General features: G+C 55.9%; 1 pseudogene; it reads left to right on the top strand.

Annotated features, from left to right (window-relative positions):
- The first annotated feature begins 7,158 nt into the window (after positions 1-7,158).
- LOC141584702 (uncharacterized) lies at positions 7,159-12,637 on the top strand (annotated as a pseudogene).
- The last annotated feature ends 6,665 nt before the right edge of the window (positions 12,638-19,302 follow it).

The following is a 19,302-nucleotide window of genomic DNA, read 5'->3' as shown; positions in this document are numbered from 1 at the left end:
TTGTTCCCTTTTTACTTCCGTTTTTTCATTCGTTTTTAAACCAGATGTTTGTTTAAATTCCAGTCCTGAGAACATGCTTTATCTGATCATTAGTTATGTTGTTACTTCCATTCTGTTCTCAGAGTCCATCAGATTCTTCAAATGGTCCCAGGTATCCCTTTGAGTGGGTGACTGAAAGTATAGGGTTTTCTTTTTCAATTTTTTTTTCCCCATGAAAGTCCAACCCCTGATTTCAAGTTTTCATCTTGCCTTGGCCTCCCAAAGTGCTAAGATTGCAGTCGTGATACACTGCTCCTGACCCAATTGTGAATCTCTAGGAATAATTTGAAATTTTGCATATTCAGTTGTCTTGAAATATGTTTTCTAAGTGTTTACATTTTAAGGCTTAGTGGGGTTTTTTTGTTTTTTTTGTTTGTTTGTTTGTTTTTTAGAGGAGGAGTTTCACTCTTATTACCGAGGCTGGAGTGCAATGGCGTGATCTCGGCTCACTGCAACCTCCGCCTCCTGGGCTCAGGCAAGTCTCCTGCCTCAGCCTCCTAAGTAGCTGGGATTACAGGCACGCGCCACCACGCCCAGCTAGTTTTTTGTATTTTTAGTAGAGTCGGGGTTTCACCATGTTGACCAGGATGGTCTCAATCTCTCGACCTCGTGATCCACCCGCCTCGGCCTCCCAAAGTGCTGGGATTACAGGCTTGAGCCACCGCGCCAGGCCCAAGGCTTAGTTTTTATGTTTGAAACTAAGAATAAGTAGTTTACATGGCCTCCCATGAGTCATTCTGATAGGACTAAATAGACTCTTAAAAGTTACACAGGTTTCCATGTAGAATTGCTGGAAAGAGGTAGTCCAGGCAACAGGTGGGTGTAGGGGCAGTGCCGTCTGCTGTTGGTGAGGGACTTGCTGCCCTGGCTGAGTGCTGGAGGGCCTCAATGGGCAACCTGGGTGGTGGTTGCAAGGAAGCCACAGAAGGTTGGGACCTACCTGGGAGACTCAGGTAGCTCTTGCAGGGGCCAGGAAGCCTCTTCTCTTTCCAGGCCCCCCGAGGGAGACAATGCAAGCCCAGCAGGCTTTTAGTGTGAACCCACAATCCTGTGAAATGCAAATTTTGAAACCTTTTCGAATGCCTCTGTTTGGCTACCTTCTGTCAATCCAGTTACAAAAAAATAAGAATTTAGAGAGTGAATGAGTTAGCTTTCCAAATTAATATTCGTAGGAGAACAGTCTCTTTTTCTATACAAGCAGAAATATTTGTTGGCATTGATTCATAGATATTTGGTCCTGTCTGGACCCAAATTTTAGCATAGTTTTGTAATTTTCCTAGAAATTGGAGTTAATGAAGAATTAAGGTTTTTTTTTAAGCACAAATTTACTGAAAATTGTTCAGAATTTTTATTTTTTAACTTCTTTTCATCAGGATCACAAATACCTCATTGGATATAATGTTGTTTCCAAGTTTTAAAAAGTGATTTTAACAGTTTTCTTAACTTTTAAAAGCATTTTTGTTACAGCTTGGAAATTTTATTGATATTCAGATAGTGATTCTTGGCTTTAATGTAAAGTAAAAGATTTGGAAGGAGAATTCAGCAGTAAAGAAAATATTGTTCATTTTTATTGGGTATTTTTTATTCTTAAAAATAAACCTTATGTTCTGATGGCATTTTCTTCACCTTGTGATTATTGTCAGATACCTTTAAATTAAATGTAGTACCATGTTACTTTAGAAATAACTTCAAGGGGCCGGGCACGGTGGCTCAAGCCTGTAATCCCAGCACTTTGGGAGGCCGAGGTGGGTGGATCACGAGGTCAAGAGATCGAGACCATCCCGGTCAACATGGTGAAACCCCGTCTCTACTAAAAATACAAAAAATTAGCTGGGCATGGTGGCGCGTGCCTGTAATCCCAGCTACTCAGGAGGCTGAGGCAGGAGAATTGCCTGAACCCAGGAGGCGGAGGTTGCGGTGAGCCGAGATCGCGCCATTGCACTCCAGCCTGGGTAACAAGAGCGAAACTCCGTCTCAAAAAAAAAAAAAAGAAATAACTTCATTATTTACTCTCTTCTTTGAAAACAGGATTTAACATTGTTTGCATTCTGTATCACTGACAAATTGTAACATCATCATGACATTTTCTTCATGGCCATCTGAGCAATTTTTTGTTTGTTTATTTTTGAGACAGAGTCTCACTCTGTCACCTAGACAGAGTGCGATGGTGTGATCGCGGCTCACTGCAACCTCTGCCTCCCGGGTTCAAGTGATTCTCCTGCCTCAGCATCCAGAGTAGCTGGGATTACAGTTGTCCACCACGACACCTGGCTAATTTTTTGTATTTTTAGTAGACACAGGATTTCACTGTGTTAGCCAGGATGGTCTCAATCTCCTGACCTTGTGATACACTTGCCTCAGCCTTCCAAAGTGCTGGGATTACAGTTGTGAGTCACTGTACCCGGGGTGAGAAATTGTTTTTATGAAATACCATTTCTTAGATAAACAGATTTCTTAATTAGAATTATATTGCTGTTTGTAAATTTTCTTGCCCCCTCCCCCACTGCCAGTAACGGTACCTTTATGTCAAGATTTCCTACCAGATCAAAAGGTATTGGTAGGTTGCATAATGTACAGATGACTTTTTTTTTCAATTTATTTATTTATTTTTGAGATGGAGTTTCACTCTTTCACCCAGGCTGGAGTGAAGTGGTGCAAACTTGGCTCACTGCAACCTCCGGCCTTCGTGTTCAAGCGATTCTTCTTGCCTCAACTTCCCGAGTAGCTGGGATTACAGGTGCTTGCCATCATGCCCAGGTGATTTTTGTATTTTTGGAAGAGGCAGCATTTCACCATGTTGGCCAGTCTGTTCCCGAGCTCTTGATCTCAGGTGATCCACCTGCCTTGGCTTCCCAAAGTGCTAGGATTACAGACATGATCCACTGTGCCCTGCTTTTTCTTTTTTTTCTTTTTGACAAGGTCTCACTCTGTCACCCAGGCAAGAGTACAGTGGTGAGATCATGGCTCACTGCAGCCTCGACCTCCCAGACTCAGGTGATCCTCCTGCCTCAGCCTTCTGAGTAGCTGGGACTACAGGTACATACTACCACACCTGGCTAATTTTTGTATTTTTTTGTAGAGACAGGGTCTCCCTATATTGCCCAGACTGGTCTTGAACTCCTGAGCTTAAGTGATCCTCCTGCCTCACCCTCTCATCGTGCTAGGATTACAGGCTGTGCCTGGCCACAATGTGCAGATGATACTGCAAATTACCATTTTTTAAAAAAACAGAAGCAGATGCTTTAGACAAATTACTTTTTTTAATGCTAATGTCATTGTTGGTGTTACAGTTTATGATTATATGAAATTAAAGTTATTTTACCAAATGAGCTACACTTGATTGTTCATTTAATCTGTCAATTTAATCTGTATAGGTATTAATAGGCCAAGGTCGGTAGCTCATGCTGAATCCCAACACTTTGGGAGGCCAGGACGGGTGGGTCACTTGAGGCCAGGAGTTTGAGACCAGCCTTGCTCAACATGGTGGAATCTTGTTTCACATAAAAATACAAACATTAGGCCGGGCGCGGTGGCTCAAGCCTGTAATCCCAGCACTTTGGGAGGCCAAGGCAGGTGGATCATGAGGTCAAGAGATCGAGACCAACCTGGTCAACATGGTGAAACCTCGTCTCTACTAAAAATACAAAAAATTAGCTGGGCGTGGTGGCGCGTGCCTGTAATTCCAGCTACTCAGGAGGCTGAGGCAGGAGAATTGCCTGAACCCAGGAGGCAGAGGTTGAGGTGAGCCGAGATTGCGCCATTGCACTCCAGCCTGGGTAACAAGAGCGAAACTCCGTCTCAAAAAAAAAAAAAAAAAAAAAGAAATGCAAACATTAGCTGGGTGTGGTAGTGCATGCCATTTGTCCCAGCTACTCTTGGGTGGCTCAGGCAGGAAAATTGCTTGAACCCTGGAGGAGGAGGTTGCAGTGAGCCAAGATGGCACCAATGTACTCCGGCCTGGGCAACAGAGTGAGATTCTTTCTCAAAAAAAAAAAAAAAAAAAAAAAAAAATATATATATATATATATATATATATATATATATGTATGTATGTATGTATTAGATGTGTTACTGGTTGTGTAATACAGTAAAATTGGGTGAAGAAACCTAGGCAAGTTATTTGTATTTTAAGGGCTTGGATACAAATGTATAACCAAATCCTCGGCTTTTACTTTATTTTATTTTATTTTATTTATTTATGAGAGGAGTCTTGCTCTGTCGCCCAGGCTGGAGTGCAGTGGCACGATCTAAGCTCACTGCAACCTCCACCTCCTGAGTTCAAGCAATTCTCCTGTCTCAGTCTGCTGAGTAGATGGGATTACAGGCATACGCCACCACACCTGACTGATTTTTGTACTTGTAGTACAGATGGGGTTTCACCATATTTGTTGAGCTGGTTTTGAATTCTTGAATTCTTGACTTCAAGTGATCCACCTGCCTCAGCCTCCTAAAGTGCTGGGATTAGTTGTGAGCCGCCATGCCTGGCCACCATAGGCATTTTTTTTTCTTCTCAGCCTATCGATGAGACACCCTAGGCATTTAAATTAAAGTAATATATGGACTGGATGGGGTGGCTCACTCCTGTGATCCCAACACTTTGGGAGGCCTAGGTGGGCAGATCATGAGGTCAAGAGATGGAGCATCCTGACCAACATGGTAAAACCCCATCTGTACTACAGATACAAAAATTAGCCAGGAGTGGTGGCTCACGCCTGTAGTCCCAACTACTTCGGAGGCTGAGGCAGGAGAATTGCTTGAACCCAGGAGGTGGAGGTTGCAGTGAGCTGAGATCTCACCATTACACTCCAGCCTCAGTGGGGCTGGCTTTTAAGAGGGAAAAGGGCCAGGCACGGTGGCTCACGCCTGTAATCCCAGCACTTTGGGAGGCTGAGGCGGGTGGATCACGAGGTCAAGAGATCAAGACCATTCTGGCCAACATGGTGAAACCTCGTCTCTACTAAAAATACAAAAAATTACCTGGACATGGTGGCACATGCCTGTAAATCCCAGCTATTTGGGAGGCTGAGACAGGAGAATAGCTTGAACCCAGGAGGCGGAGGCTGCAGTGAGCCGAGATCGGGCCATTGCATTCCAGCCTGGGCAACAAGAGCGAAACTCCGTCTCAAAAAAAAAAAAGGAAAAGGAACCTGTGTGGGGAGGGTCTGTTTATTCTGGAGAAGACTGCCTGGAGTGATATTCTAAAGGGAGTGTTTCCAGAGGCGGGGCTGGGCCGGGAGAGGGGTGGAGAGCTGGGGAGTGCTGTGCGCAGCGCAGCCCTGGGCCCCCCACACCACCATAGGGTCTGGAGAGGAAGGTGGGAGCAGACACAGAAGGAAGAAGGGAGCTCTGGGGGTCTGTGGACCCCCCGCCATGTGGAAGGGTGTCCAGGGGGCCCTTGGGGATAGGGTGGAGGCAGGGTGGCTGGTGGCATGGGAGTGGGGTGGGGTGAGGGTGTGGCTTGTGCCCCCTCCTTGCAGAATGTCTGCCACACACTTTGGTGCTCTGTTGGGACCACCTGTCACTCCAAGCTGGATGCAGCCGTGGACGGCACCCGGGGTGGGGAGAACAAGATAGGAGGTGCCCAGTCCCAGCGGTGGGAGGGAGAGGCCAGACCTCCTGCTGTGTCCGGTCCCGGGGGTCAGCCCCAGCTCACAGTCTTGCTGTGCTCCTAGCAGACCCCCACTCTCTGCAGCCCAAGCCCCCATCTACAAAGTGGAGGCATTGGGGACAGGGCTTGATTCCATGATTCCCCGGGTGTCTTCAGCTGAGTTGGCACGTGGGCTGTTTTACGCCCTGCTCAGCTCCGCCCTGCGGCCTGGGTCACACGTGATGGTGATGATTGGGAGGGGCTTCTCTCACCTTCCATCCTTCCTCTCTGCCTTCCGTGGCCTTCTCACCCACCTTGTTCTTACTAGGGTGAGGATGACTGATAGGCTTGGGGGTGGGGTGGCTCTACCTCCATCTGTCTCAGTAGTGGTGTATCAATGGGTAGTGCGTACCTGTGGGCTTCCGGCCTGAGGCCGTGGACGGTGGCTGGTCCAGCTGGAGCACCAGGTCCATCTGCTCATGGAGCTGTGGCGTGGGCGTGCAGAGCGCTGAGTGGCAGTGCATGCAGCCTGCGTGAGTGTGGGGCCCAGGGTGCCCTGGGCGATGGGACAGAGGGACCCAAGCAGTCAGCCTTGGCCCTGTCCCAGCCCCTGGCTCTTAGAAGTGTCCTCATAATGGTCAGTCCGAGTGTCCAGACCACCTTGAGTCACTTTCAAGGAGGGTTCTGGGGCTGACAGGTCCCCACTGCTGACCCCTTTGCAGAGAGGGGGACACTGAGGCCCAGAGACTAGAGAGACTCATCAGAGGCCATACGGCAAAGTAGCCGCCGGCTGGAGGGAAGATGGAGAGGGCAGTGGGGAAGAGCGTGGGCCGTGGACCTTAGATGGCTCAGGGTTTGAATCCCCTCTTCACCACTTCTCTGGGCCTCCGTTTCCCCATTTAAACGGGGGGATGTGAGGATGTGGTGAGGCGCAGAGCCCAGCAGTACCGTAGACCAAGGCACTGCCCAGCTGATTCCCTCTTCACGAGGCCGCCCAGGGAAGGCATGGGGTTCACAGCCAGCCCCACCCAGGCCCTGTGCTTGGCTAAGACTGGCCTGTGGCCCTCCCTGCCTCCAGACCTCCAGGTCTGAGCTGGGTTGGGTCCAGCTACCCTGGCCTAGATGGGGAGGGTTTCAGGAGCTGTGACTTGGCAGACCTCTCAGCTGGCTGGGGCCCTGGGGGCTTTTTTTCACACCCGGTCTGGGGGAACTGCCACCAGGAGGGAGGATGAAGACTCGAGGGCTCGTTAAGATGCTGGTGTCATGGGCTGGGGACTTGAAGCAGTCCCTCCAGTCAGTGCCAGTCATGCCTGCAGCTTGTCGCAGCTTCTCAACAGCCCTCTGCAGAGTCAGCCCCAACCTCATTTTACAGATGAGGAAACTGAGGCCCAGGGGTTGGCCAGAGACTTGCCCACAGTCACACAGCAGGTTGGGGATAGAGCTCAGGCTTCCTGCCGCCACTTCCCCACAGGACCTTACAAACAGGGAGGGTGTGTCTGGGCCAGAGCGGGGGCAGCCCATGGGAGGAGAGCATGTGCGCAGAGCTGGGTGGCAGGGATCTTGGGGTGTGGGTACAGGAGGAAGCCACTCACTCCGGGCTGTGGCCACGCAGTAGCACTCACCGGGCCCTCCCTGCATCTCCCCACAGGCCCAAATACAAGGGCAAGTACTGCGTGGGCGAGTGGAAATGTTTCCGCCTCTGCAACCTGCAAGCCTGCCCGTCTGGCTGCCCCTCCTTCTGCCACGTCCAGTGCAGCCACTTTGACGCTATGCTCTACAAGGGCCAGCTGTACACATGGGTACCTGTGGTCAATGACAGTGAGTGCTGCCTCCCACGGGGACACTGAGGCTCAGAGGGCTGGGGCTGTGTGTGCCCAAGACTACCCTGTGATGCAGCAGGAGGCTCAGTTTCCACCCCAAGCCTGGGCTGTGCCACTGTGCCCTGGGGCTGCTGATCCCCCCAGCTCCCCAGTCTGCAGCCTTGCAGATAGCTACCAGCCCAGCTGGAGCCTCCAGCCTGCCATGGATGTGTGTCACGGAGGGGTCTTCCTGGTGGCCTCCATAACTCCTGCCCCAGCTGTCGCTGATGGCTCTTCTACTTGGCCCCCAGTGAACCCCTGTGAGCTGCACTGCTGGCCCTCAAATGAGTATTTTTCTGAGAAGCTGAGGGACGCCGTGGTTGATGGCACCCCCTGCTACCAGGGCAGGGTCAGCCGGGACCTCTGCATCAATGGCATCTGCAAGGTGTGCCTGGTCAGGAAGCAGCTCTCCCAGCATCACCCGCTCCCAGCCCCACTCTCAGGCCCCAGGTTCTCCCCTGGGTCCCTCCTGGTCCTCTGGCCACCCTCCCCATGCTGTGCTGTTGGACTTCCCAGACCCCACCCTCTATACCACTAAGGCAAAGCCCATACCAGGCCTCCTGACACTGGAGACCCCTGCCAGTCGGGGCTCGCTGCCCCTCATCTCCTTGGATGCTGTGCCAGCACCGCCCCAGCTGGGACACCAGAGCCCAGGCAGGGGCTTGACCTCTGCCAGCTGGCTGACCCCAGGCAGTGGGTTCCTCCCTGATAGAAGGGGTCAAATGAGGTGGCACAGGTGACATGAAGGGCTCTAGCACCGAAGGCGTCTCATCTTTGCCCATCTCCCCAGCCACCTATCTGCCCCCCTGCTTCTAGGCCCCTAAGCTGCTGGGGTGTCCAGGCCTGGGCTCAGAGGGGGACTAGCAGGGAGGGGCCCACCCCCATCGCCTCTGATGTTCAGATTCCCTGCACGTTCTGGTCAGGAGCCTGTGGTGAGTCAGGTCCCTGCCTGCCCGCAGCCTTTGCAGAACTCCCTTCTCTTGTCGCATGTGATGCTCGAGACATGCCTTTAAGGGAGGGGAGGCTCTCCCTGTCTCAAGGCTCAGGGAGGTAGAGAAGTTCACCTGGGTCAGAGGCACAGCTGGGGTGGGTCAGGGCCAGAGAGAGACCTCCCGACCCCCACTCCAGCTGTCTCCTCCTGACCCTGGCTGGCCCCCGGGGCTGGGGCCACAGAGGGCTGGCCGCCAGCACCACGGGCCTCCCCTCCCTTGTGTGTTGCAGAATGCGGGCTGTGACTTTGAGATTGACTCGGTGCTATGGAGGACCGCTGTGGCGTGTGCCACGGCAATGGCTCCACCTGCCACACCGTGAGCAGGACCTTCGAGGAGGCTGAGGGCCTGGGTATGGGGTGGGACCACTGTCGGAGAGGGGTGTGCTCTTTACCTGGTGGCCACTTCCCCATCTGCCCCGGGTCCCCGCATTGGCCTCATGGTCCCCACCCAGCCATAGATGGCTAAGCAGGGAAGCCTTGCTGGGGTGGAATTCTTGTAGGAGTCAGGGACCCCTAACCCAAGCCCAGAGACCTGTCCCCATGGGGAGTCCTCTTGTCCCAGAGACCTCAGGCAGGGCCAGCTCAGCTTGTGTGCAGCCCCTGGGCCTCTAGGAGGATGGTGGTCTCCTCTCAAAGCTTCTGAGACCCTCAGCTCCACGCCCTCACCTTGGGTCTGCTTTGCACACGTTGTTCGAGTGCCGACTATGCTAGGTGATGGGGACATGAAGGTGAATTGTTCAGTCCCGCAGGGGACAGAACCTTCTGTGTGGCCAGTGCATTGCAGTGAGGCCCAGAGGACTTTGGGAGCACCGAGGAAGATGCTCCTGGCCTGGGGAAGTCAGGGAAGGTTTCCTGTGGGAGGAAAACCCCATTGTCCTCAGATCTCAGCAGGACGCTCATTCATGTTACTATCCCTGCCTGCCTCACTTTCCTCATCTGTGAAATGGGGACAATAGTACCTACATCCTAAGGTTGTTATTCAGTTTACACATGAGCAGTGCCCGGCGCGTGATGGGTGTTACAGAAGTGGGTGAATAAAAGCAGCCATGTGGGCTGAGGAGGGTGACCCGGGAGAAAGGCCTGAGCATGCTGGCATTTTAGAAAGACAATGCCAGCCAGCCCTGGGTATTGGGTGGGCCCAGCCTTGGGATTAGACCAGTTTAGGTCCCCAAGAGAGGGCTGACGGGGCATGGACACGGGGTCAGGATTTGGGGCGCCTCTGTGAGGTTTTGGTGACCTACAACATATCTGAGCAATAGGGGGAGCTCAGACTTTTAAGGTAACGGTGGAATCTTTGGTGTCAGCAGGCGGGGGGCGAGTGGGGAGAGGTGAGGGCAGCGGGTGGGGATAGGCAACCCTGTCACCCCGAGCACAACCTATACACAACCCGTGGCCGGCAGGGTATGTGGACGTGGGGCTGATCCCAGCTGGCGCACATGAGATCCGCATCCAGGAGGTGGCGGAGGCTGCTAACTTCCTGGCACTTTGGGGCGAGGACCGGAAGAAGTACTTCCTCAATGGCGGCTAGACCATCCAGTGGGACGGGGACTACCAGGTGGCAGGGACCACCTTCACATACGCACGCAGGGGCAACTGGGAAAACCTTACGTCCCCGGTTCCCACCAACGAGCCTGTTGAATTCAGGTGCGTGCTTCCCGAGGCCCAGGAGCAGGGAACAGGGGCAGAGACCCCAGGCCCATGGCAGGGTCTCATCCTGGAGGAGTGAGCCCTAGGGCAGTCACAGAGCCTGGCTCTCAGCCAGGCCCTCCTGCTGCAACCTCTGCCTCAGTTTCCCCATCTTTAAAAATGGCCCCGTGATGTAGCTGCAGTTCAGAGGTGGCTGGGGTCAGCTCCTGTAGGGCTGGGTAGATGGAGAGGATGCCTCGTGCTCATGGGGCCCGCCTGCCCGCCCAGCTGCTGTTCCAGGAGAGCAACCCCGGGGTGTGCTATGAGTACACCGTCCACAGGGAGGCAGATGGCCATGGCGAGGTCCCACTGCCCGAGTTCTCCTGGCACTACGGACCCTGGACCAAGTGCAGGTGAGAAGAGAGGCAGGCACAGCCCCGCCAGCAGGGGCTTTGGCTCTGAACACGGACACTGGCTTCAGCCTCTGGCTCACTGCTGGGCCACGATGGGTCTGGAGGTTTGCTTCTCTGAGCCTCAGTTCCCCATCTGTAAAATGAGGCTGGCAATTGCCCCATGTCCCATGCCCGCTGGGAGGTAAATAGATGAGGCAGGTGGGAGCAGCCTGCGGCGAGTGCTCAGTGTGCCCCAGCTCTGGTGGTTCTCCATCCAGGGGGCACAGCTCCCTCTCGATTTTGTCCTGGCTCAGCCCCGGCAGGTCTGGTGCCTGCATTTCTGCTGTGTCCTGGAGACGACCCCCCTACCCCCACAAAGCCTTAGCCGTGGGCCTGTCGGGGTAGGCTGCTCCCCTTCTCCAGCCCCTCCCGTGGTCCAGAGCCTGGGGCTCCCTGGTGGCTGCCCCAGGAGGGGCTTCCCAGACAGAAGGAGGGGGAACAGTGGAACGTGGCAGCGAAGGGGGCAGCCAGGTTTCCCACCCCACTCTGAGGCCAGCTCAGTGGCCCCTCACCACGCCGACTTATTTCTTTGAACTGTATAAAAAGTATCATGGTTTCATTAACTCCGACTCTTCCTCCCCATATTTCCCTTAGTGCCCCCCATGCCCCTCGGTCTCCCTGCCTCTCAGAATCCCCCCACCTCAGGTCTCCCGCCCTGCCCCTTGGTCTTCCCCCCCCATGCCCCTCAGTTTCCCCCAACCCCTCAGTCTTCCCCCTCACCCCTTGGTCTCCCCTACATGCTCCTCAATCCCCCCTCTGTCTCCCCCCAACCCTTGGTCTCCCCTTCTGCCCCTCAGTCTTCCCCCACCCCTTGGTCTCCTCCAACCCCTTGGTCTCCCTGCTCACCCCTCGGTCTCCCACCAGTTGTGCCTCTCAGTTCCCCTGCCCCTCGGTCTCCCCCCTCCTCGTCTCCCCACACCCCTCGGTTTCCCCCCTCCCTGTCTCCCCCCACCCCACCTCCCCCCTCCCCATCTCCCCACACCCCTTGGTCTCCCCCCACCCCTTCGGTTCCCCCCCCGCCCCGGGTCTCCCCCCACCCCTCAGTCTCCTCCCACCTCCGTCTCCTGCTCTCTTAGTCCTCCCCTTTCCCCTCAGTCTTTCCATCGTTGACACCCAGTGTCCTTAGGGTCTCAGAATCGGGAATCTGAGATAGAGACACTTGAGCATTCCTTAAAATGCTATTTTAAAATCATTATTACTATTTGGAGGATAGAGGTGAGGGAAGGAGGAGTGGGCAGGAGGGAAAGGAGAAGTGAGGGAGGGGGCGGGCTCGCAGGGGAAGAGAGGGAGCCTTAAAATGCTGTTGTGATGACAACATGAGAACTGGAGAACTGGGTAGATGCCTTCCAAAGCCAGGAAACCCATTTTATCTAATACAGCTCTCTTTATTTCATTTCATTTTATTTATTTTGAGACGAGTCTTGCTCTGTCACCCAGGCTGGAGTGCAGTGGTGCGATCTTGGCTCATAGCAGCCTCCACCTCTCAGGTTCCACTGATTCTCCTGCCTCAGCCTCCCAAGTAGTTGGGATTTACAGGCATGTGCCACCATGCCTGGCCAATTTTTTATTATTGTTAGAGGCGGGCTTTCACCATGTTGGCCAGGCTGGTCTTGAACTTCTGACCTCAAGTGATTCACCTGACAACCTCCCAAAGTGCTGGGATTGATTGCAGGCATGAGCCACCGCACCTGGCATAATTCAGGTGTCTTTAAATAGACAAACATGAGAAACCAACAAATACATGTGCAGCACGAAATGTGGGGGATTGTCTTTCAGCAAATTGGCTGCCTTGAAGGTGGACCGTGTAGAAGTGTACACAGAGGCAAATGCCCCGTGGTGGCCGGGACAGACAGGCAGGAAGTTCCAGGTGCACAGTCCAAGCTGGCGGGACCTGGAGCTGACTGTCCGTCAGCTGCAGCGTCCTTGCCATGGCAGCCCTCCCCTCCTGCTTGTCACAGATGGCATCTCCCTTCCAGGCCTCTTGCCATGTTCTGGGCAGGAAGAAGAAGGGGAAAGGGCTGACCCCCAGCAAGGGACTTGTGCCTGTTTCTCCCCAGCCAGGACTGTGTCCCAGAAACCCTAGTTTCGAGAGGGCAGCCTCAGGGTGTTTTCAGCAGGTCCCATTGCTGTAGTTGGAACCTTGAGCAATATCAGAATCTGTTGGTGAGGAAAGGGGGACGGGTGTGGGACTGGCAGCTCAGGGGAGGGACAGCTTACTCATGAGACCCTGCGGGAGCAGAGAAAGCGGAGCCACTAGCAGAGTGAGTCCTGAGGCTGGGCCTCAGCAGGCAGTATGGAAGTGTTTAAGTGAGGAGCGTGGCTGTGGAAAAGCCCGGGGTGGGCAGTCGCAGAAGGTATGAAGGACAAGAGCAATGCCAAGGCTGGTGTGGGGGCAGGGAGTGGGGCCTGCCCCTAGGTGCATTTCTTCTCCAGATGTTCTCTGAGCCATTGGGAAGGGTGTGGACAGTGGGGCAGCCTTGATGTCATAGCTGGGTTTGCATGCTACCAGCAGCTGGCACAGATCGAGCTCTTGGGATGTGCTGGGCACGGGCTGAGCCTGCACACGCAAGGCCACAAGCAGTCCTCCCTCCAGGGCTTAGAGGCAGGCAGGATTGTCACTCATTTCACAGAGGAGGCCGCTGAGGTTCAGAGAGGCCAAATGAGCTGCCCAGGCGTCTCAGCTAGGAAGCAGGGGTTCTGGGGATCCAACCACTGTGCCACCTCTCCAGGGACAGTCAGAGGGAGGCTATGTAGGAGAGAGCAAGTGAGAGCAGGACAGCAAGGAGGAGGCAGCCGTGGAGGTCTGCCTTCATCCTGACAGGGGCGGTAAGGTGCTGTTCTGGGAGGGTTCTGGCAGAAATGGTGTCTTTGGGTCTTGGGCGGTGGGCACCTTGGTGCCAGGCCCAGGCTGAGCCCCACGGCCCCTAGGTATGCAGAGGCAGAGTTTGTACTGCTCAGAGTGGCAGGCTGTGGACAAGGGGCACTGTGACCCCCTGGGCCAGCCTGATGACTGCCAGAGGAAGTGCAGTGAGCAGCCCTACCCTGCCAGGTGAGCAGCCCCCGTGTCCCTGCCAACTCCCCACCCCCAGGCGGCCTGGGTCTGTCACAGGCCCCTACTTCTGGGCCCCAGAGGCCCCAGGGAGGAGCACAGACAGCCAGGTTTTCACGGGTCTTCCCAAGGCTGAAGCCCCAGCTCCCGGTCACCCCTTACTCCAGCCTGGGCCAGCCTGGACACCTGTGGTCCTCCTCCTTCGGTCCCTGGATATGGAAATAGGCCTCAGGTTACGCTCGCTTCCCCTGAGGGTAGGGTGGCAGGAGCAGAGGGGCTGGGCTATGTCACCAAACTTAGGGGGCAGGACACTTACCTGGGCTTGGAGCTCTGGAGAAGCAGCCACTGGCCTTGGTCCCAGCTCTGCCCAAACCTCGAGGGCCTGGGAGCACAACCTGGCCCTCCCTGCTGGTGAGCCTGCTGATGCCACCCATGTGCCCTTGCCAGGTGGTGGGCACGTGAGTGGCAGCTGTGCTCCAGCTCCTGCAGGCCTGGAGACCTCTCCCGCCGGGCCGTGCTCTGCATCCGCAGCATGGGGCTGGATGAGCAGAGCGCCCTGGAGCCGCCCACCTGTGAACACCTTTGCAGGCCCCCAGCTGAAACCCCCTGCAACTGCCACGTGCCCTGTCCGGCCACCTGGGCTGTGGGGAACTGGTCTCAGGTGAGTGCGGGATGGGAGGGGCCACCTCCAGCGCCACTCTTGGTCTCAGGCTACAGGGAGGCAGACAGCCTTCCTCCAGCCCTTACTGCCTGGTACCGTGGGTGGGAGTGAGTCTGGGGCATTCCAGGGTCCACCTGCCCCCGAGACCCACCCCCACGCTGCCCCCTTTGTTCCCTGTCGGCAGCACCCACTCCTCTCCTGGTCCTGATGTAGTGGAGCTGTGGACAGGAGGGACTGTAGCCTGGAAGCCAGCTCTGGAGGGTGGCCTGGGGCCTGGGGCCAGTGAGCTGAGGCCCACTGTGGAGGCGGCTCCTCCTCTTCCTCCTCCCACAGCCCCTCCGCCAGAAATGGAAGGCAGGGACAGCCCCCTGCAGCGGGGGACTCCCGACTCCCCAATCCCCAACAGGACCTGTGGACTGTGGCAGTGTGGGGCATCTTCCTCCCCACGACCTTGACTGGCCTCGGGCACACACCTGAGCCTGAGCCTGCCCCGAGCCCAGGACCCGAGGGCCAGCCTGAGTCCCTCAGCCCTGAGGTGCCCCTGAGCTCTGGGCTGCTGTCCACGCCAGCTTGGGACAGCCCTGCAAACAGCTGCAGAGCCTCTGAGACCCAGCCTGGCTGAGACGGGTTCCCCTGTGGACCTGCTGGCTGCCAGGAACACCACTTGGTGCGAGGCAAGTGGTACGGGCCGGGCTGGCGGCGAGTTTGCCCGGGACCTTGGTGATTGTTGACTCATCTGAAAGTGAGCAGCATGGGACACAGGTGCCATCTGTCCCGCCTCCCTCATGGCAGGGGTTCCCAGGATTAGACGGATGAAGGGACCCCAGGGCCCATACCTGGGCAGCACAGGGGGCCTCAGGGAAGCCAGGGCAGGCACACTCTGGCAGCACACCCCAGGACAGAGTTCACTCAGACAGCTGTGCAGTGGGCAGGGTCCCTTCATGGTCTGCAGGCCCAGTCCTGCCCAGAAAGCAGCAAGCTTCCCTGAGGCTCAGCCTGGCTCGTCCATGCTGGGCTCAGCCCACTGCCACCTGGCTCTGCCCTCAATGGCTCCACCCTCCTTTGGCAGTGACCTGCAGGGGTCTGAGCTGCATGAAAGAAGCTGGCCAGTGCCCCCTCCCTGGGTCCCCAGATGGTCACTGCAGGAGAAGCAAACTTCTGTTCAGATCCCTAACTTGGGTTTAGGAAGGGGCAGGCTGGTTAGGATAGATGGTCAGGGGTGCCCGCAGGGTCCCCTTCCCCTGCTCTGCACCAATGACACTGCAACACAGGCCCTTTATCCTTTGTGGGCAGGGTCAGTTGGTTGCTGGGGGGTGAGGGTTCACTTTTTATTCTCACGGTCTTCCTGGGAGGTGGGTGGAGGAGTCTATTTTGCAAATGAGAAAACTGAGGCCCAGAAGAGGGGCCTGTCTTGCTGAGGTCTTGCTAGCCTAGGTGGGTAGTTCCTGGCTCGGGGGGGCCTAGCAGGGATGAGGTCTGCCTGGCTTTCACGGGTCCATGCCCCGCAGTGCTCCACCACCTGCGGCCTGGGCACCGTCTGAAGGCTGGTGCACTGTAGCTCCGGCTGGGATGAGGACTGTGCCCCTGCTGGCCGGCCCCAGCCTGCCTGCCGCTGCCACCTGCGGCTCTGTGCCACCTGACACTCGGGCAACTGGAGTAAGATGCGTGAGGATGGAGCCAGGGCAGGGAGCCCTGGGGCCCCACGGCCTGTGTTCTGAGAGCAGCAGGGCAGGGGAAGGCTCTGGATGGCACGTCTGGGCACCCGATGGCCCTGGATCTGAATCTCCTGGGGGTCTTCATTTTTGTCTGGCTTGGCCTGTCTCCTCCCTTTCCCCGTCTGTCCCCGCCCATGGCAGACCCTGGCCGGGAACCTTTGCCTGGGGCCTGCCAGCCTTGGCCTCTTGCTGGGGCTCTTCAGGGATTTGCCCTGGGCTGGAGCGTGGGCCTGATGCCTTCCCTGCCACACACCTCATGGGGTCGCACATGTGAGCCTGCACGTGCGGGATGTCCACACGTGTCTCTCCATCCCCAGTGCTCCCGCAGCTGCGGTGGAGGCTCCTCAGTGAGGGATGTGCAGTGTGTGGACACACAGGACCTCCGGCCGCTGCAACCCTTCAATTGTCAGCCAGGGCCAGCCAAGCCGCCCGCGCACCGGCCCTAAGGGGCCCAGCCCTGCCTCAGCTGGTACACCTCTTCCTGGAGGGAAGTGAGGCCTGGGGGTCCAGTTGGGGGGAGGGGGCGCCGTCAGACCCTGGCTGTGCCCTGACTCCTTCCTTGCACCCCAGTGCTGAGTCCTGTGGCATTGGTGAACAGCAGCGTCTGGTGACCTGTCCAGAGCCAGGCCTCTGTGAGGAGGCACTGACACCCAACACCATGCAGCCCTGTAACACTCACCCCTGCACGCAGTAGGTGGTGGGGCCCCAGGGCCAGATGAGCTGGGCTGTGTGGAGGAGCAGGCAGCAAGGGCTTGGTGGCACCTGGTCGGTCCTGGGTTGGGTGAAGCAGCTATTGAGTGTGGCTGAGAGCCAGGCTGTCTCTGGCCACTGCTTGTGCAGCAGTGAGTGGATGAGGTCCTGCCCTGCTGGTGCTCACAGCCCGCCAGAGAGAAACAGACAAGGAAAGGGCACGTGTGCTGCGATGTCAGGGAAGGCCTTTCCAGGAGGGGCCTGCAGTTGAGACCCAAGGGAGGAGTCAGTGATGCCAAGGACAGGGATAAAAGGGACAGTAGGTGTGAAGTCTGAGGCAGGAATGATGAGCTTGGGGCAATCAGGGAGCCTGGCAAAGGCCAGTGGCAGAAGGGGGTGGAAGAGGAGCCTCGGGTGGGCAGGACACCTGCCAGGTGTGTTTGGAATGAAGGGGTTCAGAAATCTCAGCTGTGGGCCCTGAGCTGGGCCCTGGAATCAGTTGGGCCAGGGTTCGAGTCTTTGTCCGACTGGCTGCTGAGTGACGGCAGGTTGCTTTGCCTTGCTGGGTCACTGTTTTCTCATCTGTAAAATGGGGACAGCTTGGGAGAAGAGGGTTGGGAGGATTGAATGAAGTAATGGGATGAAGCACAGGGCCGGGCACAGACTCAGCGGGCACAGCACAACACTGGCACAGACTCAACTCACATTCAGGGCTTTCAGACCTGCACCTGGTAACAATGAAGCCTGGTGGCCGGGGCCCCGGCTGTGTAACCTGCCTCCTCCCCTCCTGCCTGTGGTCTGGGCAGGTCCTCTGCCCCATCCCTCGGGCACAGTGGTGTCTTGCCCACGTCTCTGCCTGCTGCTGCATTAGGGCTCCATCCCGGGGCTCTGCCCAAGCCTCTCAGGCATGTCCCGTGAGAGAAGCTCGCTGCCCTGCAGCCTCAAGGGCTGTCCCCACTGTTCTCATGCCCCTCTCCGCTGCAGAAGCTGATCCCACAGTGCGAGTGGAGTTTGATTACCAATTGGGCTCTAGGCATGGGACCAGGCCCTCCCAGGTGGCACTGAGGGCAGGGCTGAGAGCAAGGGCAAGCCGGTCAGGCACAGGGCGCAGGGATGGCTTCCCAGAGGAGGTGTCACTGCCCCCGCCGCTAAGGTGGCCCAGGGAGACACTCCTTCCTCCACACCCCTCACAGTGCTCAGCCCCCTGTGGCGGGGGCATCCAGCGGCACCTGGTCAAGTGTGTCAACACCCAGATGGGTCTGCCTGAGGAAGACAGCAGCCAGTGTGGCCATGTGGGGAACATTCCCATGTGAGACCCCCAAAAGGCGTGAGTCTCACTATACGGTGAGTTTGATTCCAAACAGTTTCCTACTGGAGACAGTCGAGCTATCCGGAAAAAGGATCTGAAAGATGGATGATCAGTTTCTAATATCAACCACAGTATCGTTTGGGCCTAAAACTCTGCTGTGCTGCTAGAGCGAGTGACCCCCTGCTAGTAACTGGTTCCTGCTTTTAACTTTTTTATGACTCTCTCTTTAAGAATAAGCTTTAACCTTTTCTTTACTTACCTGACTGCCTTGTACCCTAGATAATGGTTTAACTGTCGATATTTGCAAAGCAAATGCCACCATACGGGATGGCTTTGATTTCTGACTCAGAGACTCCTGAATGGGGAAGTTGAGATAAGTTGAGTCAGGAGTAGACAAAGGAGAATCTGGTTAAAAGATATTCTGATGAGGAAAACCTGAAAGCCTTTTCACATCTCAGCTCTAAAACAAGATCAAACCAGAGATACCTGCAGCCAGGAGGAATAATGTCTGGATGTAAACAAGCCTTGTGATCACAGGAAGTTCTGTTACTTTTTACAACCACTGATTGCATATCTGACTTCTCTATTGTATAGGCCATGTAAGGTATACATTTGCATTTCCTCTTGCTATGAGGTAAACCAGAGCAGAAGAAAGTGTATTTATTTCTGGCCTTTGAAAAATAAAATTTGCTGTTTAGGCACAGCCTATCAGCCCTCCAGACGCCTCGCTTTCTCTGTCTTTCCCAGTGCACTCTCTCTTCCAGGTATTGGGACCCTCTTGCAGGTCAAGAGACCCCCGGCAGACGTGCCTACCCGTCCCGGATGGTCCCCGACATGGCCATGAGGCCTGGCCTGAGAGCTTCTGGCCGTGTGGCACCAAGGACTGCGAGCCCATCCAGCCACCCTGTGAGTCCCCGAACCCCTGGCTCTCTACTAAAGTGAGGTGGGGTGGGGAGGGTGATGGGGAGAGGGATTGTCAAACCATTGCACCACGGCACCAGCTGGCTCCATCTGTAGTCTGGGCTCAGGAGTCATGTGGCCACTGAGAATCCTGGGGCCACAGGATACCATGCTGGAGCCTGGGCTGTGCTGAGAGTCAGCCTGGGGGTCCCAGCCACACGATATCCTGCTGGCAGATGTCTGGCCTAGGGCGAGGAGAGGAAGTGGCCCTGGCCCCTGAGCTGCTGTGTGAACCTGCGTAAGCTCTTTCCCTCTGGATCTCAGTCTTCCCATAGTGAGGCCAGGGATGTCCCTGAGGCTGTGTGAAAGCTGAGCCTGGGTGAGTCCGGGTCCCCAGCCCTGGCCTGCCCATTCCCTGGCCAGA

The sequence above is a fragment of the Saimiri boliviensis genome, chromosome 5, assembly GCF_048565385.1.
Source record: "Saimiri boliviensis isolate mSaiBol1 chromosome 5, mSaiBol1.pri, whole genome shotgun sequence".
In the NCBI taxonomy this organism is placed as follows: Eukaryota; Metazoa; Chordata; class Mammalia; order Primates; family Cebidae; genus Saimiri; species Saimiri boliviensis.
This window is presented reverse-complemented; position numbering and strand designations above follow the sequence as displayed.